The following is an 8,238-nucleotide window of genomic DNA, read 5'->3' on the forward strand; positions in this document are numbered from 1 at the left end:
CATGAGCTAGCAGAGTGGGGGGAGGCAGAGAGAGGGCGACAGAGAGAAATTGTAAGACAATGAATCTGTGTTGTTTTAAGCCACTGCATTTGTAGTAATTTTTTTTTATGTGTGTTTATTTTGAGAGAGAGAGGGCGTGAGTGGGGTAGGGGCAGAGAGAGAGAGGGGACACGGGATCCAAAGCGGGTTCTGTGCAGACAATAGAGAGCCCAATGCAGGGCTGGAACTCATGAACTATGAGATAATAACCTGAGCCACAGTTGGATGCTTAACTGACTGAACCGCCCAGGTACCCTTAAATTTGTACTAATTCTTTGGCAGCATTAAAAAACGAATAGTACACATAGGGAAAACTAAAGGGAGGAAAGGTGAGTGTGCAGTGAGGTAGAAGATAGTGAAGTGTCTGGTATGTCAGGCTAAGAAATTTAAATTTTATCCTGAATGACATTAATGGCCACTGAGAGATTTTAGGCAGAGAGATTTCACAATTAACTTTGCACTTTAAGCTTTCCACTCCAACAACCATTGGGATGGAGGAAGGGCCGAAATTAGAAGTAAGTTGATTTGGTGACTGTCTCCATAATACAGCCAACAAATGCTATGTTTATTAGCTAAACTAGTCAATGAAATGGAGAAAGAGTAATAAGCTGAAGATACACTAAGGAAGTAGAATGATTAAATATGGAGTAACTAAAAAGTAGAATTCTAAGTGACTCACAAATTCTGTGATTGGGAGGATGTTTTTATTTTTCTTGGAGATAAAAAAATAGAAAAGAGGGATTAAATTTGGTAAAGGTGCAAGTTTGATTTTAGATGTTCTGTTTAGATATTCTGGGCCTATAAGTTGACAAGTAAAAAGATATTCAGTGGCAGTTGGATATATGAGAAATGGATTAGGACTGTTGACACACAAAGATAGAAAATAAATAACAAGCAGGAAGGAATTATAATGAACAATAATTTAAGGAAGATTCCCATTTCTTTTGACTTCATTTATATCCACGACTTTTACTAATATTTATAAACCAACAATTCCAAATTTATAACTCTAGCTCTAGTCCTTATAATCTAACCTGAGCTGGGATCCTTACTTAACTATTTTCTGGAGAACACTACCTTGACATTTAAAGGCTTATTAAATCTTACATTTTATCTTCCTAGTTAATAGAACTACCACTCCTGGGTTTCCAAGCCAGAAATCTCATGTCCTCTTCAACAACTCCTGCTCTCTCACTCATATCAAATCCATCACCAATTCCTGTCCATTCTACTTCTCAGATATCTCTGGAACCTATTCCATCCACTCTCTCTCCACTGCTATTTCTTTGGTTAACACTCCCAGAATAACTTTGTACTCATTAATGCATCTTCTTCTCTCCAATCCATCCACTGCACTAGCATGGAGGGGACATGATAATAACATTGCTCCAACATGGCATCGGTGCCCACAAAATCCCTTTGAGGCAGGAAAGAGACACCTTGCTTTCTCTCCTTTTATCAGGGGGCAGATTCCCTTGTAGGGACTGTACTCTTCCAAGCACATTATTGACCAGAACCAGGTCAGATGTTCACTCCTTCACCATCCACTAACATAGGGAAATGATTAGTGTAGATTACTCATGCTTAGTTTTATGAACTTAGCATGTTACCCATGACATAAACCAGGCTTTTTTAAATGAAAGGAGAAAAAGGTGTGTGGATAAGGATGATGGTTTATAGACAACCAACACCTGCTGCATCTGGAAATCAAGAAAAAGCAAGATGGGGGGAGGAGTCGGCTGCACCTGATGGTCCTTTGCAAGGCAGGCCTGCCCTGACCAAAAAATGGAGGCCATTAACCCAGTGCTCTTCTATGAACCAAACTTGGACATCTGATCACTATATTCCACTACCCAGTAAGAACTGATAAAGAGTTGCTGACTCTAAATGGACATAGAATGAGATTTCACAAGGATATATATGGAGGTTAAATGAAAATATGTTAGAAGATGAAGTAAATTTGTGAAATGCTGTTCTTCCTACATTTTGCCATCAAGACTGATCTTGAGGATCCTGGGAAGATGGCAGCGTAAGAGGACACTGGGCTCACCGAACGTCCTGCTGATCACTTAGATTCCACCTACACCTGCCTAAATAACCTGGAAAACCACCAGAGGACTAGCAGTATGGAGACTCCAGAGCCAAGCTCAGACGAGAGGCCCATGGAAGAGGGGCCCCTCCCGAAGCGGATCTCTGAAGGAAAAGCGAGCTGAGCCTGCCCCTCCCGCCCGTGTGCACCCTACCGATCCACCCCAGCTAATACGCCAGATCCCCAGCACCACAAGACTGGCAGTGTGCAAGTAGCCCAGACGGGCCACGCCACCCCACAGTGAATCCTGCCCCTAGGAGAGGGGAAGAGAAGGCACACACCAGTCTGACTGTGGCCTCAGCGGTGGGCTGAGGGCAGACATCAGGTCTGACTGCGGCCCCGCCCACCAATGCAAGTCATTCAAGACAGCACAGGGGAAGTGCCCTGCAGTCTCGCACCACTCCAGGGACTATCCAAAATGATGAAATGGAAGAATTCCCCTCAGAAAAACGTCCGGGAAATAACAACAGCTAATGAACTGATCAAAAATGATTTAAACAATATAACAGAAAGTGAATTTAGAATAATAGTCATAAAATTAATCACTGGGCTTGAAAACAGTATAAAGGACAGCAGAGAATCTATTGCTACAGAGATCAAGGGACTAAGGAACAGCCAGGAGAGCTAAAAAATGTTATTAATGAGCTGCAAAATGAAATGGAGACAACCACGGCTTGGATTGAAGAGGCAGAGGAGAGAATAGGTGAACTAGAAGATAAAATTATGGAAAAAGAAGAAGCTGAGAAAAAGAGAGATAAAAAAATCCAGGAGTATGAGGGGAAAATTAGAGAACTAAGTGATGCACTAAACAGAAATAATATACGCATAATTGGTATCCCAGAGGAGGAAGAGAGAGGGAAAGGTGCTGAAGGGGTCCTTGAAGAAATCATAGCTGAGAACTTCCCTGAACTGGGGAAGGAAAAAGGCATTGAAATCCAAGAGACACAGAGAACTCCCTTCAGACGTAACTTGAATCGATCTTCTGCACAACATATCATAGTGAAACTGGCAAAATACAAGGATAAAGAGAAAATTCTGAAAGCAGCTAGAGATAAATGTGCCCTCACATATAAAGGGAGACCTATAAGACTCGTGACCGATCTCTCTACCGAAACTTGGCAGGCCAGAAAGGAATGGCAGGAGATCTTCAATGTGATCAACAGAAAAAATATGCAGCCGAGAATCCTTTATCCAGCAAGTCTGTCATTTAGAAGGAGAGATAAAGGTCTTCCCAAACAAACAAAAACTGAAGGAATTCATCACCACTAAACCAGCCCTACAAGAGATCCAAGGGGGATCCTGTGAGACAAAGTACCAGAGACATCGCTACAAGCATGAAACCTACGGACATCACAATGACTCTAAACCCATATCTTTCTATAATAACACTGAATGTAAATGGACTAAATGCACCAACCAAAAGACATAGGGTATCAGAATGCATAAGGAAACAAGACCCATCTGTTTGCTGTCTACAAGAGACTCATTTTAGACCTGAGGACACCTTCAGATTGAGAGTGAGGGGATGGAGAACTATTTATCATGCCACTGGAAGTCAAAAGAAAGCTGGAGTAGCCATACTTATATCAGACAAACTAGACTTTAAATTAAAGGCTGTAACAAGAGATGAAGAAGGGCATTCATTATATAATAATCACAGGGTCTATCCATCAGGAAGAGCTAACAATTATAAATGTCTATGCGCCGAATACCAGAGCCCCCAAATATATAAAACAATTACTCATAAACATAAGCAACCTTATTGATAAGAATGTGGTAATTGTAGGGGACTTTAACATTCTACTTACAGAAATGGATAGATCATCTAGACACATGGTCAATAAAGAAACAAGGGCCCTGAATGATACATTGGATCAGATGGACTTGACAGATATATTTAGAACTCTGCATCCCAAAGCAACAGAATATACTTTCTTCTCGAGTGCACATGGAACATTCTCCAAGATAGATCACATACTGAGTCACAAAAAAGCCCTTCATAAGTATACAAGAATTGAAATCATACCATGCATACCACAATGATACTTTCATACCACAATGCTATGAAGCTTGAAATCAACCACAGGAAAAAGTCTGGAAAACCTCCAAAAGCATGAAGGTTAAAGAACATCCTACTAAAGAATGAATGGGTCAACCAGGCAATTAGAGAAGAAATTAAAAAATATATGGAAACAAATGAAAATGAAAATACAACAATCCAAACGCTTTGGGACGCAGCAAAGGCAGTCCTGAGAGGAAAATACATTGCAATCCAGGCCTATCTCAAGAAACAAGAAAAATGCCAAATAGAAAATGTAATATCACACCTAAAGGAAATAGAAGCAGAACAGCAAAGACAGCCTAAACCCAGCAGAAGAAGAGAAATAATAAAGATCAGAGCAGAAATAAACAATATCGATTCTAAAAAAACTGTAGAGCAGATCAACGAAACCAAGAGTTGGTTTTTTGAAAAAATAAACAAAATTGATAAACCTCTAGCCAGGCTTGTCAAAAAGAAAAGGGAGATGACCCAAAGAGATAAAATCATGAATGAAAATGGAATTATTACAACCAATCCCTCAGAGATACAAGCAATTATGAGGGAATACTATGAAAAATTGTATGCCAACAAACTGGACAACCTGGAAGAAATGGACAAATTCCTAAACACCCACACGCTTCCAAAAATCAATCAGGAGGAAATAGAAAGCTTGAACAGACCCATACCTAGCGAAGAAATTGAATCACTCATCAAAAATCTCCCAACAAATAAGAGACCAGGACCAGATGGCTTCCCAGGGGAGTTCTACCAGACGTTTAAAGCAGAGATAATACCTATCCTTCTCAAGCTATTCCAAGAAATACAAAAAGGAAGGAAAAATTCCAGACTCATTCTATGAAGCCAGTATTACTTTGATTCCTAAACCAGAGACCCAGTAAAAAAAGAGAACTACAGGCCAATATCCCTGATGAATATGGATGCAAAAATTCTCAGTAAGATACTAGCAAATCTTATTCAACAGCATATAAAAAGAATTATTCACCATGATCAAGTGGGATTCATTCCTGGGATGCAGGGCTGGTTCAACATTGCAAATCAATCAACGTGATACATCACATTAACAAAAAAAAGAGAAGAACCATATGATCCTGTCAATCGATGCAGAAAAGGCCTTTGACAAAATCCAGCAACCTTTCTTAATAAAAACCCTCGAGAAAGTCGGGATAGAAGGAACATACTTAAAGATCATAAAAGCCATTTATGAAAAGTCCACAGCTAACATCATCCTCAATGGGGAAAAACTGAGAGCTTTTTCCCTGAGATCAGGAACACAACAGGGATGTCCACTCTCACCGCTGTTGTTTAACATAGTGTTGGAAGTTCTAGCATCAGTAATCAGACAACAAAAGGAAATCAAAGGCATCAAAATTGGCAAAGATGAAGTTAAGCTTTCACTTTTTGCAGATGACATGATATCATACATGGAAAATCCGATAGACTCCACCAGAAGTCTACTAGAACTGATACAGGAATTTAGCAAAGTTTCAGGATACAAAATCAATGTACAGAAATCAGTTGCATTCTTATACACTAATAATGAAGCAACAGGAAGACAAATAAAGAAACTGATCCCATTCACAATTGCACCAAGAAGCATAAAATACCTAGGAATAAATCTAACGAAATATGTACAAGATCTGTATGCTGAAAACTATAGAAAGCTTATGAAGGAAACTGAAGAAGATATAAAGAAATGGAAAAACACTCCGTGCTCATGGATTGGAAGAATAAATATTGTCAAAATGTCAATACTACCCAAAGCTATCTACCCATTCAATGCAATCCCAATCAAAATTGCACCAGCATTCTTCTCGAAACTAGAACAAGCCATCCTAAAATTCATATGGAACCACAAAAGGCCCCGAATAGCCAAAGGAATTTTGAAGAAGAAGACCAAAGCAGGAGGCATCACAATCCCAGACTTTAGCCTCTACTACAAAGCTGTCATCATCAAGACAGCATGGTATTGGCACAAAAATAGACACATAGACCAATGGAATAGAATAGAAACCCCAGAACTAGACCCACAAACGTATGGCCAACTCATCTTTGACAAAGCAGGAAAGAACATCCAATGGAAAAAAGACAGTCTCTTTAACAAATGGTGCTGGGAGAACTGGACAGCAACATGCAGAAGATTGAAACTAGACCACTTTCTCACATCATTCACAAAAATAAACTCAAAATGGATAAAGGACCTGAATGTGAGACAGGAAACCATTAAAAACCCTAGAGGAGAAAACACGAAAAGACCTCTCTGACCTCAGTTGTAGCAATTTCTTACTCGACACATCCCCAAAGGCAAGGGAATTAAAAGCAAAAATGAACTACTGGGACCTTATGAAGAGAAAAAGCTTTTGCACAGCAAAGGAAACAACCAGCAAAACTAAAAGGAAACCTACAGAATTGGAAAAGATATTTGCAAATGAAATATCGGACAAAGGGCTAGTATCTAAAATCTATAAAGAGCTCACCAAACTCCACACCCGCAAAACAAATAACCCAGTGGAGAAATGGGCAGAAAACATGAATAGACACTTCTTTAAAGAAGACATCCGGATGGCCAATAGGCACGTGAAAAGATGCTCAACGTCACTACTCATCAGGGAAATACAAATCAAAACCACACTCAGATATCACCTCACGCCAGTCAGAGTGGCCACAATGAACAAATCAGGAGACTATAGATGCTGGAGAGGATGTGGAGAAACAGGAACCCTCTGCACTGTTGGTTCAGCCACTGTGGAAACCAGTGTGGAGGTTCCTCAAAAAATTAAAAATAGACCTACCCTATGACCCAGCAATAGCACTGCTAGGAATTTACTCAAGGGATACAGGAGTACTGATGTATAGGGGCACTTGTACCCCAGTGTTTATAGCAGCACTCTCAACAATAGCCAAATTATGGAAAGAGCCTACATGTCCATCAACTGATGAATGGATAAAGAAATGGTGGTTTATATACACAATGGAGTACTACGTGACAATGAGAAAGAATGAAATATGGCCCTTTGTAGCAACGTGGATGGAACTGGAGAGTGTGATGCTAAGTGAAATAAGCCATACAGAGAAAGACAGATACCATATGGTTTCACTCTTATGTGGATCCTGAGAAACTTAACAGAAACCCATGGGGGAGGGGAAGGAAATAAAAAAGAGTTTAGAGTGGAAGAGAGCCAAAGCATAAGAGACTCTTAAAAACTGAGAACAAACTGAGGGTTGATGGGGGGTGGGAGGGAGGGGAGGGTGGGTAATGGGTATTGAGGATGGCACCTTTTGGGATGAGCACTGGGTGTTGTATGGAAACCAATTTGACAATAAACTTCATATATTGAAATAAATAAATAAATAATAAATAAATAAATAAATAAATAAATAAATAAATAAAAAGAAAAAGCAAGATGGTAACTTTCTTCCAAATTTAAAAAATAAATAAAGAGAAAGAAATGCTTAAATACACTGGTTAAACAGTGACATGCATCTTTATTTTTAGGAAGGTTCTTTCAACACTCATTCTTATAAAGTTTTTTATATTGCTGGAAAATATGTGCATTGAATTCCCAATAATTATATTTGCATAAAGATACAGAGGAATGGATCAAGATAGTGATACATTTTTATATTTAAACATGGGAAAGCACATGTGCACACACGGGGTTAGATCTATGCTCATCTAAATAGACATCATACAGTTCACCTCAAGTCATTCATCCAAAGGTCAGGCATAGTGCATTCAAAAAATTATTTGATCTCCATATGACTGTCACTCTTTTCATATTCATTCTAGAAGCTTAATCTAACACATTCTGATTTGCTTCTCTATTGCTCCCATCTGCCCATTTATAGGCCTCACAGCAATGGTCCATGGTTTCCAAATAAAGGGTAGATGGAGCCAAATGAAGAGAAGAGACTATCACAGTCCTTTAAAACCACAGGTTTCAAAATGCGTTGTATGACACATTCTGAATGTCAGTAGCCTCTGTGTTATGTTTTCTTTACTTGGTCTTAAACTGGAGCCCAATTTCTATTTCTCAGCAATGTATTATCT

The sequence above is a fragment of the Prionailurus bengalensis genome, chromosome D4 (genome assembly GCF_016509475.1).
Source record: "Prionailurus bengalensis isolate Pbe53 chromosome D4, Fcat_Pben_1.1_paternal_pri, whole genome shotgun sequence".
Classification (NCBI taxonomy): Eukaryota; Metazoa; Chordata; class Mammalia; order Carnivora; family Felidae; genus Prionailurus; species Prionailurus bengalensis.